Here is a 19,884-nt window from a genome sequence, read left to right as displayed (position 1 = left end):
TTTCGCTATTGTTTACACCATGGTTGTGTGCAGGAATTTTCACAGTTGTATCCCTTGTATATATATGTAGTAAAATAGAATTTACTCATAGTTATGAGTAAATTTATTATTCTCTATTCTCAAAATACTATTAAAATCTCATCATCTTTATAACCCATATCATCATCATTATCATTATCAAACAAATAATAAACCAAAGACAAAATAGGAGTGAGTGCTTGTATTTGACAGGACTTTCAACAAATAAATGCAAAAAAACAATTCTTCTGAAGCCCGTATATGTTGTATGCGCAATGGATATAGACCTCAACGGCACCGCTCAGTTGAGGAATCTCGAGACGACTGGAAACGGTGTAACATCTTTGTTCAGGTGTATAAAGAACTGAAACGATACTATTTAAATGCTGTAGGGCATGTAATTATGAATACTTCACATACACATGTGTGTCATGTGAAAAAGTGCAAATGTATTCATAACAATTAGACGTCAAGTATATATCTCAAAAAAGAGTTACTGTTTGAATAAACTGATCCCCGCCGATGCCCACAGTGCACACAGGACGCCCCCAATGCCCATCAATCACGCTAACTTGCTTAAATATTATAAATTAACAAATGTAAAACATTAATTTGTTCAAAGAAGCTGCTAATATCTGCAAGATTCATCTACCACCACCAATCAAGAGAAGTGTACATGACTTCACGTACACCCCATACAATACTCAGTAGTAATAAACGATTCAGGTAAAACCGCGAGCGGGATACGCAACCCTACTGCCATTTTTGTTTTCTTATTTTTTCTTTTAATGGCAGGGGGACGTATGAGGACCCATGGCTCGAGACCGGTGTCTAGGTGCCTTCATCACCTCCCGAAACCTCTAATTTAGAGAAATCTACAAATAAGCAGCTATTAAGATACTGTAACATTAAGTATTTTATAGTAAAAAATGTAATTAAAACATTATCAATTCATTGCGCAAGTTAACATAACAAACAAACATCAAAAGCATCCTGCACACACCCCGGACATCAGCAAGAAACAAACAAATCACTCAATCCATAAAGCATCTATAAAGAATGTTGATAAATCATAAATATTCCGAGAAATATATAAATGCATATGACGAATTTAACAGCTATATTAAACCGACTTCAACATCTAACCAGTCACACCAAAATGAAAATATTAAGTAATCGTACAATAAAAATGTCTTTAAAATTAAACGTTCATTACGAACTACAACAAAAAATAATAACACTTGACATTTAAACATACCAATATTTCAATAAGTATGCTGGAGGTACTATCTCCAGGAAGTGAGAGTCTCGAAAAACATGACACCCATAACTTAAAAGACCTCATTCAAACACAATATTAAGTAACAAATGAGTCAAAATAATCAAGAAAACTTAGCTGCTTCAGACTTTAATGAAAATTCACCCATCGTCTTTCCTAGTAAAGAAATCGGTTCGTGTTAAGATCCCATCTCACATGGACTAAAAACCGAACTGAAAATATACTAAATATAGACTTTATAATAGCAAAATTATAAACATAAAAGCAATGTAACCAATTATTTAACCATACATATGTTCATTAAGGGAGGGCGGGCGGGGTTATCACCCTTTCGTTTTCTTGCTCCATAACTTTGCCTGTCAAAAACAACCCTCGAATGGCGTCTCACTAGATGTGCAAATCATATATAACCCAAAACGAAAAACTCGTGCGCTTTCGCGCTAAAACATGCACACAAAACCCGTGCATTATACGCGCTAAACCATTACCATAATCTCTCTTCTAAATAACACGTATTAAACCATACTATACCGTATTTCTCAAACCGAGAATAATTTCATTTACTCATAGTTATGAGTAAATTTATTATTCTCTATTCTCAAAATACTATTAAAATCTCATCATCTTTATAACCCATATCATCATCATTATCATTATCAAACAAATAATAAACCAAAGACAAAATAGGAGTGAGTGCTTGTATTTGACAGGACTTTCGAATAAAACAAAGAGAGAATACAAATAATATAAAACATAAAATGAATACCTAAATATTCTCCACCACGTTATATACCTCTCGAACTGTGTTTTAACTGAAAAGATACAATTACAAACATTTGTAAAAGCAATAAAATTAATTCAATCAAAATAGGCACACTATGGCCTTCAACAACGGTCAACTGACCACACAAGCCAACTGGCTTATCAACATCAGGCACACTCTGGCCTTCACAAACGGTCAAATGACCACACAAGCCAAACGGCTAATCAACATCAGGCACACTCTGGCCTTCACAAACGGTCAAATGACCACACAAGCCAAACGGCGAATCAACATCAGGCACACTCTGGCCTTCACAAACGGTCAAATGACCAATCGAATAATGCACAAGAGAATTAAACAGATATAATAAAACAATATTTACAAAATTAATGATAAACATTAAAACGGAAATAAAAAATATCATAATCATAATCCTTATAATAATAATAACATACTACATAAACCATACCTTTATATTCCCCAATACTTAATATACCATTCGTACTGTCCAGTTACTGCACTGCAAAAAATAAACTTGCAAAGATTGTTAATTCCATGTGAACATGCTTTTTAAGAAAATAAGTTCAACTCACAAAAGCCAACCGGCTTTCACACATCAGATCAACTTGCTTTAAAAAACGGTCAACTGACCATACAAGCCAACTGGCTTACCAAATCAGGCCAAATGGCCGTAAACAAATTGGTCCAATGACCACAAGGAACATACACACAACACAAACACAGAACTTAATAATACTCAAAAGCATTTCCAAACCATTTATATAATAATATATTATAGTGTCTTTAAATGTGCTACGAACAACACATCATACATTTCAAATCACACATACATTAATAATGACTTTTCACAAATCTAAATTTAGCGACACCGATAATCTGTCTTTCAAAGAATCTTTAACATATCCGTCCTTAGTGGAAACACTTTTTCATCTACCATGCCTTTGCCAAAGTCTATCCACAGTCTTATTATTGGCACTTATAGATGCTCCACCAGCACGAAAAGAATGAAGTCCATATTTAGAAGAAACATAACCCAATAGACTTAACTTCTTCTTAAAACTATCATTTATAGTAGAATAACTTATATGCTTATTATTAGAAATCAATTTGAAACAGTGTTTAACATTACACTAATAAACTGGTCTAAACACATAATCAGTATATGAACATGCAATATCTGCAACACACAAATACTTTTCAAACAATTTCACAGGTCATGTGTCTGTATTAGTTTTTGCAATCAGAACAGTATTACCATCTCTTAAAATGTCCGTTTTTGACTTTTCAACTTTAATATCACAATGCGTATCTAAAAATACAACATCTGATCTTTTAACAGACAAAATTTCACTTATCCTAAAAAAACAGCATAAAATAAGAAAAAGATTGTAACGCCTCTTAAATACCCCAAAGAACAATCGCTCTCAGAAACAAAAGTGTGATAAAATGTCTTTAATATATCTGATGTAATAGGCTCTTTTTTAACTACCGGCTTTGCAATTCTCCGAATGCACCCAAATAAAATACATCATAATAATCCTAGTAATAATAATAACATACTACATAAACCATACCTTTATGTTCTTCAATACTTAATATACTATTCGAACTGTCCAGTTACTGCATTGCAAACAATAATCTTGCAAATATTGTAAATTCTATGAGACTTTCGTTCCAAGAATGTTCGGTAACCTGACAACACAAGCCAACAGGCTTTCACACACCATATAGAATGGCTTTAAAAACGGTCAACTGACCATACAAGCCAACTGGCTTTCAAAATCAGGCCAATTGGCCTTAAACAACTTGGTCCAATGACCACAAGAGACATGCACAAATACCAAACACATTTTACTAATGTTCTCACAATCAATACGTATGTTCTGCTCTTAAAATTAAAACTACCGACTTGACATTTGTTTTTAGGTTCAATTCACCAACACAGACATACTTTAAGCTACTGATCGAACCCTGGCTCAAATTTCCATGGCAATAGCATAAGCTCAATTGATATACTAGAACACCGTATTAATTTTGATTTACTAATTTGAAAACAACAAAATGCTTAACACACTCAAATACAAAGCTATAGGTACTTGGTCGGCTGCAAAACTCATAAATTTTTGGAATTTTAACCCATCAAACAAATCTCAAAGAAAACCGGTATTGATGCAAAGTTGAATTTCTGTGACTCTAAAAGGAATACATGTACCATCTGAGAATAATCCCTGTTGCTGAACCGTTACTTGTTTTTGTTCAATTAAACGCAAAACCTAGAAACTCGTTCATTTTTACGTGCTAAACAATAACCATACTCACTTTCTCTTCTAAATAATATGTATAGACCAACATCATTCGGTATTTATCAAACCTAAAATAATTTCATTCACTCAAAATTCGTTAATGTAGTATTATCCATTCACAAAAATACTGTCAACTATTCCTCCTCCTCATCAATAACGTTAGCATCATCATCAACATTTATAACATCATCATCATCAATAAAAGCATCATTATTAATCTTAACAAGTTATTTTCTAACACATAATTACACAAAAAAAAACAATTTTTTTTTATACCTTTCGAGCTGCCCTCTTACTATAATGTTACACTATTCATTATTTATTCTTCGAACTGTCCAGCTTCTGAAAAAATAAACTTCGCAAACATGTGTAAATGCAATTTCAACATGTGTTTTGAGACATTTTAGTGAATTGACACGCAAGCAAACTGGCTTATACGCATCTGAAAAAATCTACTTTCAACAAACTGTCAACGGACAACCCGAGCCATCCGGTTAATTTACATAAGCCAATCTGGCCCTTAATAACATACATTTAATGTTCTCCAATATATATAATATCCTTCGAACAGTACAATCTTAACATTAAATAAAAACAAAAATGTAAATGTAAACGCACGTTTTAACAAATTTGGTTAACAAACTACACGCGCTAACTGGATTTATCCACATCTGGTCAACTGGCTTTCACCAAAACGATAAGCAAATTACACATGTTAACTGGCATTCAAAAAACGGCCAAACACCATAAAAGCAAAATGTCTTTACACATCAAGCCAACAGGCCACCAAACAAGAACACAAACTATCACGAAAACAAAATGACTTATATTGCAAATAAATCCGGTCTACTGTTGTTATCATTACAGTACCTAATCTTTAAAAATGCATTTAACTATGACGAAACTAAATTTAACAAAACCGATAAATGCCTTTCATCTAAGTTTAAAACAACAGTCTTATTGTCAACGCTCTTTTCAAACCAAATTTATACCACAGTTTATCCAAAATATCTTAAATTAATTAGCACATATGCATGCACCATTATTGACACCAACCTTGCAGGGAAAACTTAACGTCTTAAATTATTATGAAAAATATAATAACTCTAAATGTTTTAATTCAATTTAGAGAAATTTTTTAATTGTATACAACAATAACATATAAACTGTTTATTCAATATCCAGTGAACGAGATGTAATATATGCACAACACAAACATGTTTCGAAAAAAGTTTACAAGACAAGTCTCTATAGCTGTTTCATAGATGAATATAATATATATTTCAGTAATGTACCGATTTTTTATGTTTCATTCTTAATTCACAATTGGAATACCTGAATAGTTTAAAGATATGTTTGCATAAATTTTCATCCGCTCATTATCATACCACGTCATATATCGCACACAACCATCTAGCTGAATTATAAGGAAAACGGCAGTTAATTGTTATTAATCGTTTGTTGAATTATACGCTTGGAACTAATACACAAACTTGTAACACATGTATTACCATATAAGGTTTTATATCTTAAAAACAATAAAAATAAAGCAAGGTGTTCGTAAAAACATGAGGGAGAGTGATCTAACTCTGCTATCAAAACAACCTGGAGTGACACACTATGTGGCCTTACCTATATATAATCCTACCAGACCATTACATTTGCGACATCTTTTTGAACTTAAATAGTTTCATTTTTACCCAATAATCAAATCAATTGATGTATCTGAATAGTTGGAACTAAACAAAAACAACAGCACAAATAAAGATATGGAGCATGTTATTGAATATACTTATTAAAGTTAACAAGGAACACAACCTGTGTTAATTTCAATCGGAATGTTTTTGCCAGTGTTATTACAATAAACAGAACCAACAAGTCTGACCTTTGTTCGAAGTTCCAGCTCACCATTCCGCTTCTAGCAGAGAATCAGTCCTCTCATCGAAAATCTCCTTCCGAATACTATGTATTTCGCAAATGAACGCCTAAACTACTTTATCACCCTTTCGTTTTCTTGCTCCATAACTTTGCCTGTCAAAAACAACCCTCGAATGGCGTCTCACTAGATGTGCAAATCATATATAACCCAAAACGAAAAACTCGTGCGCTTTCGCGCTAAAACATGCACACAAAACCCGTGCATTATACGCGCTAAACCATTACCATAATCTCTCTTCTAAATAACACGTATTAAACCATACTATACCGTATTTCTCAAACCGAGAATAATTTCATATTTTTACTTAACGGTCCCTATGCGCTGTATTACATACCGCGAGAAACGTCTACTTATATAATGTTACCATAGTTATGACATCTGACAGTACAGTGTTAATTGGTATACTAGTCAATATTAATTGCCGCCTTAGAGTCTTTTGATGATTTTTGATTTGGCAGACTCTCAGATTTATTCTGAACGCGAATTATTTCAGCTTATTGGTATACTTGCCATCAAAACAATGTTCGAGATCATCCAGACGCTTATTTAGTGTAAATGACAGACGCTCAATAAACGTTACCCAGACGCTTAAAATATCTGCCGAAAAGAGAGCATATCCCACTAAAGCGATTGTTGCGACGGTGATAATCTAGTGTTAACGTACAACAGGTGCCCCCTGTGGATAGTAGACTGTAATTAAGGTAGGTAGGGGCACGTCCTCTGTCAGAAATCGGGTAAATCGGAACATCTGGCCAACTTTGTTTCACAAAAAAAAACACTTACACGAAAACAGAAGGCTTTCATGGCTGGGGAGGGACACGTGTCCCTAGTGCCTCCCCCCCCCCCGGTAAAACCGTGCCTGAATAAGAGTTATCCCCTGGAAGCGACCTAGTGCACGCTGACAAAGTTTCTTCCCTGGATTTTAATGAGGGTCGGCGTCAGGGGTGGGGGGGCGAACGTACAGCCTATTTATTTAGCATATTGTGCGCAATATCCACGGCAAGTGGGTATGAACTTTTAAGGAACCCTTTCGGATAATCAAAATTTATCCCCCGGAAGCGACCTAGTGCAAGCAGATCTCCCGTTCATCATTACAAACACCAACATCACCATCACCACCACAGCCATCACCTTCACCACCACCTTCACCACCACCATCATCACCAACACCATAACCACCAACACCAGCAACATCATCATTTCCACTACCACTACCATCATCGCCACCACCATCAACATCATTATAACTAACACCACCACCATCAGCATCACAACCATCGTCACCAAACCACCACCATCACCACCACCATCACCACCACCATAACCACCAGTATCACCACCACCATCAACACCACCATCATCACCACAACCATCACAATAATCATCTCCACCATCATCACCACCAGCAACACCACAACCGACTTTATTGAAGAATCTTCGTGGCATCCGTAAACGTTGCGCCATCCTTCTCCAGCAGTGGAACCGTATCGTGATAGAGTCCCATCTGACACGAACTAGTAACTGAAATGAAAATAAATTAAACACTACTATATTGAAAATATACACTAAAGTATCATTTTAACCAACGAAAAAATTTAGGGGCGATAACAGATACATAAAATAAACACGTATGACAGTGTGGCCATACCATGCATGCACGTGGTCCGTGGCGTCATTTTTGCTAGCACGCCAAGTAGAAAATTGTAAACATTGCCTCCGCTAAGAAACTTCAAATCCACGTAAGCACCTTATTATTTACTCTTTTTTGACGTAATAAAGCGCAGGCTATGGGTTAAGTGGAGCACTATTCCCGATTATATAAATAGTTGACACCAGATGAGTAGTTTAGTCTATCATTCGTGGCAAATTCCTAGGTTTTACTTTACAATGCACGCAAGCACGACAAGCACATGTTAAATCTTCTAAAATATCCGTTTTATATTCATTTTTGCAGTGTTCTTATATATGCGGACGTGAATAATTCCATATAAAATGTGTTTTGTCCGATAAAAAATCTGTAAACACCATCTCATGACATTTCTAATGTACACCAACAATTTGGCTAACACGACAAGCTACGAAATTCTAGGCCATCACGACAAGTCGATATTCGGCTAAGACGACCAGTTGTTAAAAACTATGTTTCTGAAGCCATGTTATTGTCAAGTTAATACACAAAAATATAATTAGAATTTCAAAACATGCTCTTGATCCGGCACATAAAACACAGCAAACACAATAGCTTCGATGCTGTCTTGCACAAGTGCTATAAAAAGGTGAAACTTTCACAAAAACAAGCCTCGGAATCTGATATAGAGCCTATCTATGTCTTAATAAAAATAAAACTTAATCTGGCGACTGTCTGACACACCCTTCTGGAGTCTGGTTTCAATTTAATCTTTTGAGTTCGATGTTCAAACAGTCCACAATAACTCCAATATCGTTAAGACAAACTGACTGATATAAAATGGCACATTTGACGCAACATATCAACACATGTTTTTTTGATCGTTGTAAACTTTAGTGAAAGATGCTGACATATATTTGCACTTGTATTTTTGGTAGGATTATATTAGTATTATTTGGTTAGTAGCATATTTATGTACGTTTTGATAAAACAATTCTCAATGCACACATAGATTCATAACAAGTGATATATCGATCGGAGTTGCAGTTAACTTGGATTTCGATTGGTCCTACTGTTGGTTATGTCCATGCTCTTTCCACCTGTTAAAGGGGCCTTTTCACAGATTTTGGCATGTTTTGAAGTTTGTCATTAAATGCTTTATATTGATAAATGTAAACATTAAATTTTAAAAGCTCCAGTAAAAAATAACATTTAAAAAAGGAAAAAAAGTAGCCCACAGCAGGGCTCGAACCACTGACCCCCGGAATCCTGAAGTAAAAACGCATAAGCCAACTGAGCTATCCTGCCAATCAAAAATAATATGCGTATTTTATACGTTATATAAGCAATCTTCGTAGTTTCACAAATTTTAACGACAACAACAGAACTCTCCAAATTATTCAATCGTTTTGCGTTGCAACGCTTTATAATTTTTAGGTTTTTAAATCGTCAAAAGATGCATATAATGGCTATATTAGACCATGGCAAATTTTCAGTAATACTGTTTCCTCACAAATATCATAACTAAACCGAAAATTTGCGAATCTGAAACAACTTATTTCAATTTTGTCAATTTACCAAACCGTGAAAAAATCCCTTTAAGGCCATTGCAAGGATTAAACTGTAATGTTGTAAACGTTGATTTTAATTACTTTTACATGTAGATTTAGTAATGCCAGTTGTCTTGTAATTTTAAATGGTTAAGTGGATGAAATAATTGAAACGGTAACACACAGGACACATACATTACATGTATATGATTATAATACTATAATGGTGACAGCACGATGAATACAGAATTAAAAATGCATTCGTATTTGATTTAACATATTTGATGTTTTCAGATACGCAGCACAACGACAGAAGCGCGACATACATGTATATATGTGCTATAGGCGCCAGAGGATATAAGCACAGACGCAAATTGGTATATCATGAAATATCACACGTTGGGATTTTGCCCTTTAAATGTTGCGAGGCTGCATTTCCATCTAGACGACAATAACAGAGACACATGTCGTTGTCATAATAGCGCTCTCGAGAGATAGAGTGTGAGATGTGTGAGCACAAGACAAGTACTCGGGCGCATATCCGAGAACATCTGAAAACACATAGTGAAGAAAAAACACATGTCTGCAGATTGTGCAAAGCCCCCTACAAAAGTATCAGCTCACTTTGTAGGCGCTACGGGCAAAAACATAAATGACGTGTATAACGTGGTTTCACCTGTCAGTGATTTATTTGTGATTTAAACGTGATTAAATAGTTGTGATAATAGCTTTATCATCAAATCTCAGTCATAATTAACATTTGAATCTTATCTGTTTATACCGCGATGTTTACTTAATGCGTTTCTTTATTTTTATGGTATTTTATTTTTTGTTAGCGCTACAATTATAGTATAGCAAGATTGATTTAGATTGTGATTTACGTGTGATTTAATGATGGCATTTAATATTATTTCATTAATAAAAAAAAAATACAACATACACTGTGTAGTGTTCATTTCTGAAACAAACTAAATGAAAACAACTAATGTTTATTCGCTTCAGAATAAACCATTTTATCCTACGCAAGATACGAATTATCAGTCATACAAGAGTTAACTTTCATGAAAATTATTCTCCCGCAAGGGGCGCTGAACCATAGTATAGAACGGGCTCCATTTCCACGTGCGTTCTTTTACCCTGTTGTCTCATTGCTGAGTAAGTTGCATTCATTGCTTATTTAGAATTCTAACACGGCACGTGACTTGTTTTCTATAGACAAAGAAGGAAATCAAGCGTGGGTTATTCTGCAATAACTTATGGGCGGAGCTTAATGTTTCGAAAATAGTTCCGAATAAATAAAGAAAATATTGCAGTAAAATGCACGTGCTAAAACCCGCTCTAAAAGAAATGTAATGAATGAAGCATGTATATAAGTGTAATAAAACAACTAATTGTATATTTGGTGATTATTGGCATAACCACGCCTACAAAGAATGTTATTTGTTAGGAAACGTAATTCAAAACATTTATAGCATGTCAGCTTTTCAGTAGCATCAATAAACATGACGTCATTAAGTTTCTACGATTGTTGTTTTCAATGAAAGTGACGTCATTTGCAAAATATGGAATGAGTGATGTATTGGACGTCATCATTGATGACGTTCATTCGAACGAATGATAAAGGGGGCTAACTTTCGTTAAGCTGGCGAGAATCGTCGCGATTTGGGTTTCTTGAAAACTGGCCTAGCACGTTTGCTGAAATTTGACATGTATATGGACAAGAATGCGATCTACCTGTTGGCGTAGGCGTTATACCTGGGAAAAATATAGTTTTTGATTAAATCACGAAAAAGTTTCGCAAGTTTTACATAACCGGAATTACAAAATGCGGTATGTGGATATACCGAAGTCCTACCGAAATCCCCGAAATCAAACTTTGATAAAACAATGTTTCATTAGTGATTTCAGTGTATTTCGCAACGATCTATATTAAAATACGCAGTTTTTCAATACACAATCAATATTAATGGGGATTTCGTGGGATCTCGTGGATTTCTGGGGATTTTGGTAATTACGGGAAATTCGGTATTTCTTCACACCCGTCAAAATGGTCGACTTCGTCAGAATGAACGCTTAGAAAGTATTTACAAAAAACATCATCTCAAACGATGTAAAGTGAACGCTACTTATCTGTTTTGTAGATAAGTATACGATCCATTGGAAAACACTAACATTTGACATAAAAAAACGCCAGTGGATATGGAAATCTTCATCGTTTGAAATAGCAGACGGCGTCGACCAAAGGCGAAAAGATCGCGAGAAAGTATTCACAAAATAACATAATTAAAAATGATGTCAAGTGAACGCTAATTCGCTGTTTTGTAGATAAGTATACGATCTATTGAAAAACCATAACATTTGACATAAAACACCCGTGGATATGCAAATCTTCTGCGTACCAAATAGCAGACATCATGCGGCGTCTAATCTGAGTCTACGCTGTTTGCCAAGGCCGATAGTATAATGAATGGAAATGCACAAACTCAGCAACTGGCAAGCATATATGCATTAGTAGATTGTTTCGTGATTATTTAGAAACGACTACATAATTCTTTTGGTTCAGCCAGTGCAACTTAACAGAAATAAGTATAATAGTTTCTACACCTGACAACAATGTGCCAACTTTATACAAGGTAAGTTGTTTACATTATTTAAAATATTTCAAGCTTACAGTATACAACAATAAACAGCTGGTACAATGTAATGTCATCGTTTTAATTTTAATAAGCCCGTGGTTAATTACCCTTTTTAATCTTATGGTTCAATGCATCTCTAACACCTTCAATTGACATTCTCGGCTCGGGTACTACTTACCGGTACATGTACCCCGGGTACTCTTAACTTTACTTACATGTAGCCCGGGTACGGTAAAGAAACTTAAACATACCCGCAAATATTAGATTGTATCCGAGTTGTATATCTGCCAAAAATCCGATGTCGTTAAACATGCTAGCGATTAAAGTAAAACAATATTGTTTACCTTAAAGAAACTTCTCTTTAAAAAAAATCTGCATCAACATGCTTTTTAGTATGAGTGTTGAGAGGACGCCGTAGGAATAATCAAGTAATCAAGAATACGTCTCTGTTTCTGCTTTTATTTCCTTCATGTATAATGACGATAAGGATTGACGACTAACATTGACGGCAATGATAACAAGCATTGAAAACTAACACTAACGACAAGGATTGGCGACTAGATGTAACATTGACGATTCTCTACAATAAATGAAATTAACAATAAAGAATGAATAATACGATTATAGTACAACAGATCTGCTATTCGAAGTATAATATGATAGCATACACTCATTAGAATAAAAGGTTTCATAAATAACAATTTGAAACATTTTCAATAAATATCGAAATATCTTATACAATATTTATTACACAGCATGAATTATTTGTTAAAACATAATATAAATACCAAATATGGTGTTCCCCATTTAACGGACCTCGCAAACCAAAAAATGTTTCTTTAACAAAATCTATGATGGTAAAAAGTGAACGTGCGACATCGCGGAAAATATACTTGACAACGTCATACAATGATGCGACTTTAAACAATTTAAGATTTTAAATTGAATCACATTAATGATTGTAAAAATGAGTTTTGATAATACATTGTATAAATGCCATTTAACAGAAAATTGACATAAATGTAAACATAATTAATTTTTACAAAATAGCCGACAACAACCGATTTAGTGTTTAAATTCCCGGGTATGTTTTAGTATATTTACCGTTCCCAGGGTACGAGCCTTACTAACTGTATTATTATTATATCTCACCGACTACCTTTACCTTGTTGTGTTTCAACCTGAAATTTATGTAAAATCCGGCTTTCTTTACTTTTATTTTTCATTCATTTGATTACGCAATTGTTGACATATCTCGTGGAAAATTATTTGAATCTTTGGATTTTAGTGACGACAAGCTGGAAGTGTCAATTTATTTTTTACAATGAATCTAAGATGTATTTAATTTTTTTGTGTTTGTCATGCATAGTTCAGTGTTTTCCAGAAAAAATTTGAGTAGCCAGTTATATGGCCGGCAACTATGCAGTAAAACCAAAGCATTTGTGACATTTACTTGATATATTTGGGAAAAGTAGCCGGCATCAAGAGTTAATGTAACCGGCAAGATCGCTAGCAGCCGGTATTTAAAGAGAACACTGATAATAGTAAACTAAATCTCTACGACGGGATTACAGCTTTGTAAAATTGTTTTTTGGGTGATAATGGTTAGTAATTCATACTAATGTTATTAAAAAATATCGGCTTTAAGTTTAATTTTGAGAATGCGATGGAAGAACAGAAAATGAAGAGCATACAGGGATGGAAATAATTGGTTTACCGTGAACCCGGGGCAAGTAGATTTTGGCCTGGGCAACTCAATTTCAAAAGTTGGTAAACTTCTTTTTTTTAAAGCTTAAAACAATTCACTGCAATAAAAATTGAAAAACAATTGATCACCATGGATCAATACTAGTTAAATAACATTCATTATTTAGGAATAGGACATGATTCAATTCAGGCTCATAATAAAACATCATGCATTGAACATGTGTTGTCAGCAAATGTTTTTAATTATCTATTATTTTATTAAAAGAATGTATAATATTCACATGTTCATATTTCTGGGCTCGTTATTCTTTATCTGGGCAACCAAAATACTAAAGATGGTTGCCCACAATAGTAAACAGTTAGTTTCAATCCCTGGCATATCATTGTATCTCTATTGTTATAAGCATTGCATTAAAGTTGTGATTGAGGTTAGCCTGTTGTTTATGGTATATTTACATTTTAGCTTGACTGTTATATATGAAATATATATAGTCGAGCTATCCTACTCAACCCGGCGTCGGCTTGCGCATTGGAATGTTTGCGTACCACCTCAAATATATTTCCTATGTCCATTGACATATTGCTTTTATATTTTGCATACTTCATTACCGACATAAACCCAATCTATAAACAAGAGCAGACAACTCATTTACTGTATCAAGCATTTTAACAGAATTAGGCCCTTTTTCACTTAGAATAATATGCATATTATTGATAAATCTATGTTAAAGTTTGCATATGACCTCAAATATTTTTTATGTCCCTTGACATATTGCGTTCATACACCATGTATTTTGCTTATTAACCAACATGACCCCAATGTATAAACAAGAGCAGATAACTGTATCAAGCATTTTGTAACAATTATGGCCTTTTTAACCAGGTTTTCCGAAGGAAAAAACTGGTTATTAGATTGGCGAATGCGGGCGGGCTGGCTGGCGGGCTGGCGGAATAAGCATGTCCGGGCCATAACTATGTCGTTCATTGTCAGATTTTAAAATCATTTGGCACATTTGTTCACCATCATTGGACGGTGTGTCGCGCGAAATAATTACGTCGATATCTCCAAGGTCAAGGTCACACTTTGAGTTCAAAGGTCAAAAATGGCCATAAATGAGCTTGTCCGAGCCATAACTATGTCGTTCATCGTCAGATTTTAAAATCATTTGGCACATTTGTTCACCATCATTGGAGGGTGTGTCGCGCGAAATAATTACGTCGATATCTCCAAGGTCAAGGTCACACTTTGAGTTCAAAGTTCAAAAATGGCCATAAATGAGCTTGTCCTGGCCATAACTATGTCATTCATTGTGAGATTTTAAAATCATTTGGCACATTTGTTCACCATCATGGGACGGTGTGTCCCACGAAAGAATCACGTCAATATCTCCAATGTCAAGGCCGCCACGACTAAAAATAGATTTAAAAAGAAAAAAAACTTTCAAAGGGGGTTAATTTTTTTTGGTCATTTCAAAAGTTCAGTTTGAGTTTTCTCCCTTTATCAGATTTTTTTTTCACAATGAAAACCTGGTTTTGTGACAATTTTGTCCCTTGTTTTCACTTACAATAAGCATATAATTGATAAATCTATTATTAAGTTTGCGTACCACCTTTAAATTGCCATAACTTGTTTATTATGCTCCCCCCCAAATTTTTTAGGGGGAGCATATAGTCGCCGCTTCGTCTGTCCGTCGGTGCACAAATTTGTTTCGTACCCAATTTTTTTTGTACCCAAATTTATATATGTACCCTTTTTTTTCGTACCCAAATAGTTTTTTGTACCCTAATTTTTTCGTTCCCTATAGGTTTTCATAACCAAATTTTTTTTCGTACCCAATTTTTTTTTTACACAAATTTGTTCGAACCCAAATTTCTTTGAACCCATTTGTTCGTACTCAAATTTTTTTCGTACCCAAATTCGTTTTGTTCCCAATTTTTTTTGTACCCAAATTTTTATTTGAACCTTTTTTTCGTACCCAAATAGTTTTTCGTACCCTAATTTTTTTTCATAACCAATTTTTTTTTCGTACCCACATTTTTTTGTACCCAATTTTTTCGTACACAAATTTGTTCGTACCCAAATTTCTTCGTACCCATTTGTTCGTACTCATTTTTTTTTCGTACACAAATTTTTTCGTACCTTATTTTTTATTTGTACCCATTTTTTTCGTACCAAAATAGTTTTTTCGTTCCCTTATTTTGTTTGTACCCATTTTATCGTACTCAAATTTGTTTTCGTACCCAAATTTGTTTTTTTTTTCCTACCCGCATATTTTTTCGTACCATTTTTTTTTAGAAATAATCGATTTTCAATTTGATTTCATCTCTCCACTCATTCCATCCCGCGAAACCCTTAAGGTGTCGCAAGTCTAGTATGGAATGAGTGATGTATTGGACGTCATCATTGATGACGTTCATTCGAACGAATGATAAAGGGGGCTAAGTTTCATTAAGTTGGTGCATATAGTCGCGATTTGGGCGCCTTGAAAACTGGTCGGTTAATTTTGCTGAAATTTGACATGTATATGGACAAGAATGCGATCTACCTGTTGGCGTAGGCGTTATACCTGGCAAAAATCTAGTTTTTGATTAAATCACGAAAAAGTGGTGTGTTTTTATGGCGCACGCGCTATAAAATGAGTTCTCGCCGGAAGCCGATTCACCCCAGGAGATAATTCACGCGCTAGGCTATTCAAATTTGATTTTAAATAATACATATTGCGATTGTATTCTCAAATTAATTAATAATTTCATCTTGCGTTTAACATACGTTTTAGAAAATATTAACAAAACAAACAAAAACAAACAACCGTTAAATTTTATTGTTGTAAATATGGTAACCTGATTACATATCCACTAGCGTCTATGCATATTTACACATAAAAAATAGTTCGCAAGTAAGCAACAAACAATCAAATTTAAACGCAAATTATTTAACAAAATATATAAATTTGAGTTAGAAATCGAAACTTAAATACAATTTCTGCACTAAAAACACAATACCAATAGTTTTTACAATAACACATTCGACATGTACATGTACTTCCAACAACACGCCAACCGCTATTTTGAAAGCGAATGTGTAGAGTAACATTTCAAACAATAAAGACAAAATGGAACTGGAGTTTAACGTAGTGCGCAAATGGGAAGTGATTAGAGTAATTTTTTTTTCAACTTGTCAATCTCCGTAGTATACGTTTAGTTGTGAGATGTTAACGGTTTCCCCCAAAAAACATGCCTTCGCTGCGAAGTCAAAGTGGGTGGGGAACGAGACTGCTTGTGGATTTCGAGTTGCTGGAAGTTTGTAACGAAGCTGCTTTTGTGCAATATTCATCGATTTTGCAAGCTGTGTGTTTGAAGTCGGAGATATATATTGCTGACATTAATGATGTTGTGTACGTTCTTGTGACCACTGATCTGCATATGATACCAGTGGGAGAGCATCCCGAATCCCACATACTATGTGACATAGTCTGTTTCCTGGTCGAGTGGTTGGTAAGTTTAATCGTTATACATGCATATTACACATTTTACATTATTTGTGCTATTTTTGACACCCATTTTTCATGCTGATGAACCAACGGTCAGTGCCAGTAGTCCTACTGTCATTGGTCTGTGTGCTTGTTGAAAGTACATGTAGAAAGGGTTGTTTAGCTCCAATAAGCCATGTTGCTATTTTTTGGATAAAATTTCAGTGGGCTTTTTTATCTTTGTGCAGCAACCTCTGCCGCCTCATTTTGTGAAAACATTAGGCGCACACTGTTCATATTGTGGTAAAAGGAGTCGCGCAATGTTCAAAGTGAGAAAAATTGTTGGTGACTATTCAACATTGTGAAAAATTTGTTGCGCATTGTTTAAAATTCCTAAAATATCAGTAGCAAACTTTTAAAAATTGTGAAAACAAGTGTCTCGCAATGTTGAAAATTGTGAAATATGAGTCGTGCAATGTTGAAGATTAAAAAATGAGCCTCGCAATCTTGACAATTATGGAAAAATAAGTTGCACACTTTTCAAAATTGTGAACAAATGAGTTGTGACTGTTGAACATTGTGAAAATAATTAATTGAGCATTGTTCAAATTTGTGAAAATATGAGTCTCACTCAGTAACGACATCAGCAACCATATGCCACTTAGCGTAACAACATCAGCATTAGTCGCTAACTGTTGAGAAATGTGAAAAAATAAGTTGCACGCTTTTTAAAACATTGACCATTTGCATCGCGAATTCCTTTAATTTGTGCAAAAACAGCTATCACTATTAATAATTTAGGAAAAAAAACAAGTCTATTATAAAAAAGGTTTTCAGTTTAAAGAAATTCATAATTATATTTTATTTAAAGTTGTTAACGGCCATTTCATATGACTATCATATTTTTTTATTATGATATTGTGTGCCTGTCTAATTTGTAATTTGTTCAAGTTGTGCTATAAAAATGTTATTTTAATAATCTTTATTTGACATTTTGTCTCATGTTGGATTATTTGTTATATTTTATTATTATATAAAAATGGCATGGCATGAACCAGTAGTCATAGTATAAGCAACATTGAAGCCTAATATTCATTCATCTATTATTATTTTGGGCACAAATAATTTTACCGTGTGAAGACCCTACATAAAAATGCTGATTTTTTTCTTACTTGGTAACTGGCGACACACATTTTCAAGTCTATTTCATTAAATTTGGCATAGATATTTATAAAATTGGCTTCATATGAACCAGTAGTCATAGTATAAGCAACATTGAAGCCTAATATGCATTCATCTATTATTATTTGGGAACAAATAATTTTACTGTGTGAAGACCCTACATAAAAATGCTGATTTTTTTCTTACTTGGTACCTGGCGACACACATTTTCAAGTCTATTTCATTAAATTTGGCATAGATATTTATAAAAATGGTATCCTATGAACCATTAGTCATAGTATAAGCAACATTGAAGCCTAATATGCATTCATCTATTATTATTTGGGCACAAATAATTTTACTGTGTGAAGACCCTACATAAAAATGCAGATTTTTTTCTTACTTGGTACCTGTCGACACACATTTTCAAGTCTATTTCATTAAATTTGGCATAGATATTTATAAGATTGGCATCGTATGAACCAGTAGTCATAGTATAATCAACATTGAAGCCTAATATGCATTCATCTATTATTACTTGGGCACAAATAATTTTACTGTGTGAAGACCCTACATAAAAATGCTGATTTGTTTCTTACTTGGTACCTGGCGACACACATTTTCAAGTCTTTTTCATTAAATTTGGCATAGATATTTTAAAAAATGGCATCGTATGAACCAGTAGTCATAGTATAAGCAACATTGAAGCCTAATATGCATTCATCTATTATTATTTGGGCACAAACAATTTTACAGTGTGAAGATCCTACATAAAAATGCAGATTTTTTCTTACTTGGTACCTGGCGACACACATTTTCAAGTCTATTTCATTAAATTTGGCATAGATATTTATAAAATTGGCATCGTATGAACCAGTAGTCATAGTATAAGCAACATTGAAGCCTAATATGCATTCATCTATTATTACTTGGGCACAAATAATTTTACTGTGTGAAGACCCTACATAAAAATGCTGATTTTTTTCTTACTTGGTACCTGGCGACACACATTTTCAAGTCTATTTCATTAAATTTGGCATAGATATTTATAAGATTGGCATCGTATGAACCAGTAGTCATATAATAAGCAACATTGAAGCCTAATATGCATTCATCTATTATACTTTGGGCACAAATAATTTTACTGTGTGAAGACCCTACATAAAAATGCTGACTTTTTTCTTACTTGGTACCTGGCGACACACATTTTCAAGTCTATTTCATTAAATTTGGCATAGATATTTATAAAATTGGCATCGTATGAACCAGTAGTCATAGTATAAGCAACATTGAAGCCTAATATGCATTCATCTATTATTATTTGGCAACAAATAATTTTACCGTGTGAAGACCCTACATAAAAATGCTGATTTTTTTCTTACTTGGTACCTGGCGACACACATTTTCAAG

General features: G+C 34.1%; 1 long non-coding RNA gene across 1 annotated transcript; it reads right to left on the bottom strand.

The window, feature by feature from the left end:
• Nucleotides 1-205: 205 nt before the first annotated feature.
• Nucleotides 206-7,011, bottom strand: LOC127860076 (uncharacterized). The gene is made up of 2 exons (XR_008039592.1): nucleotides 6,270-7,011; nucleotides 206-4,726 (listed from the first exon to the last, which is right to left on the bottom strand). It is a non-coding gene; the product is annotated as an uncharacterized LOC127860076 (long non-coding RNA).
• Between the last annotated feature and the right edge of the window lie 12,873 nt (nucleotides 7,012-19,884).

Source organism: Dreissena polymorpha, chromosome 15 (assembly GCF_020536995.1).
Source record: "Dreissena polymorpha isolate Duluth1 chromosome 15, UMN_Dpol_1.0, whole genome shotgun sequence".
NCBI classification, from domain to species: Eukaryota; Metazoa; Mollusca; class Bivalvia; order Myida; family Dreissenidae; genus Dreissena; species Dreissena polymorpha.
This window is presented reverse-complemented; position numbering and strand designations above follow the sequence as displayed.